At 36.8% G+C, this 2,977-nt stretch overlaps 1 pseudogene; it reads left to right on the top strand.

Annotated features, from left to right (window-relative positions):
- The first annotated feature begins 1,711 nt into the window (after positions 1 to 1,711).
- Positions 1,712 to 2,647, top strand: LOC147822118 (olfactory receptor 5V1-like; annotated as a pseudogene).
- Positions 2,648 to 2,977: the final 330 nt, after the last annotated feature.

The raw sequence follows: 2,977 nt of genomic DNA, 5'->3' as shown, positions 1-2,977 counted from the left end.
GAATATAAGCTCCTTCACCATACTAAAATTCTTCTCTCTATTGATCAGGCCAATAAGTTTTATTGATCAAGATTACTCAATTGCAAAATTTAGGCAAAATCTGTTACAATTTTTGATGTCTACCTGTGGATTATATAATGAGAAACAGCATATTATGCATATTCATTAGACTATGACATTCATATAGTTCTTGATTTTTAAAAGTCAAATTTTATGAGTAAAAATAAAAATGCATATTTTATATAAATTAATATTTAATACTTAAGTAATTTCTTTTTGTAATATTTATCCATATCTGCTCTTCTGTTTTCAAAATAGTTATATGTAGATATGCAGGAAAAAAGTTAAGAGTTCTCTATAATCATGAACATGGAAAACCTAACAACAAACATGACAATTGCTTTGTGTTCAAATAATTGTTAGTCATTAAACTTTCTTTAAAACTGGATGGTACACAAGCATTTTGTCATTATTATCACCATTTTTTATCTTACATTTTGTGATTTGAAGATTGTCCAAAAAAGTTGATTTTCTCAAAATTAGGGCACAAACCTGGTATTGCTTAATGAGATAAGAGTAACCCCAATGTGCCCACACTCTTGGCAATTCTTATTTACATCTTAAAAGAAAAAAAATCAAAAGCAAAAAGGAGCTTCATCTCATTGGCGAAAATAAATCATTATGTATCTTATATATTATTTAAGTTTTCATTGTGCAAAGAAACCATAGCATGTTTTGTCCAGAGTATATTAGAAAGGATCTATAAAATAGACCTTTTCATTTTATTTTCAAGACAACTTTTTTTTTTTTCTGGTACTGGGGATTGATCTTGGGTCCTTGCACTTGTGCATCAGGTGGCAAAACCACTGAGCTAAATCCCTGGCCCAAGACAACTTTTATCTATCAATTCACTATCATGCATGCAATTTGAAAGAAAAATTTTTCAAAGTTTCAGAACAAATTCCAGAGTATTGATGTTCAGAATTTCTATGAATTTCTTAAATATTGTGATTATGTGGACTGCTAAGGCAAATGCTAACATTCACATTTCAATCTGATTTTGTACATACAAAGGCATTCTATTCCTATGTTTCTTCAGTAGATATTTCAACAGATAACATACCATTTATACAATCCTTTGGCTCATTATTTATGAATTACTATCTGTATAATTCCTAGTTTTTTTAAAGTTATGTATAAAAATATACACATGTATATAATCTATTACCATGATCAATATGATACATAATCTATATGATACACAATCTATATGATATATAATATGAAACATCTGAAATACATCCAAATATATCATGGACAGGTTATGTTTCCAAAAATGTTAGTATTGCAAGAGTATATAAAAGTTACTCAGTGAAGTAACATGAGACACAAGAAGCAAGTACCCAAAAGAATGTGAGAAAGCCACCAACTGCTCTCCCTGAATGTTGAACCACAAACAATGTGGAAAGATAAAAATCATTGTAAAGGAGATGAATTGTCATGGATCTCTATAGTAATCACAGGGCACCCTCCCCATGAAGGTCAGAGGGTAACTATTTCAAGAAATATTGTGAGTACAGTAGTTCAGATTCCTGAAATTTCTAAATAAAGTTGGAGCAGTTTTCCAAGAATTTCTCAGAAGCACTTTGGTTACCTCCCTAACCTTTGTTTGCTGTTTTCTTTCCTCCAGAAAGACCCCCGTGGAGATGAGATGGACATCTACAATTTCACCACAGTGACTCAATTCATCCTCATCAGGCTCTCTGACCTCCCCAAGGTGTGCTACCCTCTCTTTGTATACTTTGCCATCATCTACCAGGTCACCTTGGTGTGAAATGAGGCCATCCTCTTGTCCATTGGGACTGAGACCAAGCTGCACACTAACTTGTACTATTTTCTGCCAAACTTGTCCCTCTTAGACATATTCTGCCTGTCAACAACTGTCCCCAATATTCTGCACAGCCTCTTGACCAAGGAGCACAGCATTTCCTTTGTTGGGTGTGCTCTGTAGCTGTATTTCCTGGTGGCATTAGTTGGGACTGAAGTCTTTCTGCTGGCTGTCATGGCTTATGACTGGTACGTGGCCCTCTGCTTCCCCCTTAGCTACTTTGTCATCATAACCAAGGCTCGATGTGTCCGGCTGGTGTCTGAGACCTGGGAAGCCAGTTTTCTGAATTCTACCATACACACAGTCTCTACCTTCAGCCTGTCCTTCTGCAGGTCCAATCTGGTCAACCAACACTACTCTGATATCCCTCCAGTGGTGGCCCTGTCTTGCTCATCCACTTACATGGCTGAAATCCTTCTTTTAGTGGTAAGGGGTATCAGTGTGTTCATTTCCTTCCTGGCCATGTTGATCTCCTATGTCTACATCATCTGCACCATCCTGAAGATCCAGTCTGCAGAAGGGAAGTGCAAAGCCTTCTCCACATGTGCCTCCCACCTACTGGTGGTCTGTCTGTTCTATGGCACAGCCATCTTCACCTACATCCAGCCCTCCTCCAGCAGACACTCCCCTGCCAGGGACAGACTCATCCCCATGCTCTATGGGGTCATCACCCCGAAGCTCAACTCAGTCATCTACAGCCTGAGGAACATGGAGGTGAAAAAAGCACTCAGGAGGGCTGTTTGTAGTGGAAAGTGCTGACAGTAAGTGCAGTATTAAAACAGAATTGCTTAGTACTCTGTTTAGAATGAATTCTTTTTTTTTCTGATACCAGGGATTGAACTCAAGAACTTATGCTTTGGAGGCAGGCTGCAGAACCACTGAGATAAATCCCCAGCCCTTTGAATTCTTAGGAAGAATTCTTAGGAAAAAAACCTTTCTCCTGACACCAAATAAATACTAGGTGATGTTAGACATATATAGACACAATTAGATATCATTGTAGTTAGAATTAAGTATGTATTTCTGAATCTGGTTATTTTTTCTTTGTATCTCTCCTACAAACTTTTTCTGTGGTTTGTTGAGTATTTG

The sequence above is a fragment of the Heterocephalus glaber genome, unplaced genomic scaffold, assembly GCF_053883595.1.
Source record: "Heterocephalus glaber isolate CG9 unplaced genomic scaffold, H.glaber_assembly_v1.0 deba00001673, whole genome shotgun sequence".
Classification (NCBI taxonomy): domain Eukaryota; kingdom Metazoa; phylum Chordata; class Mammalia; order Rodentia; family Bathyergidae; genus Heterocephalus; species Heterocephalus glaber.
Note: the sequence above shows the minus strand (reverse complement) of the source record. Positions and strands in the feature narration are given on the sequence as shown.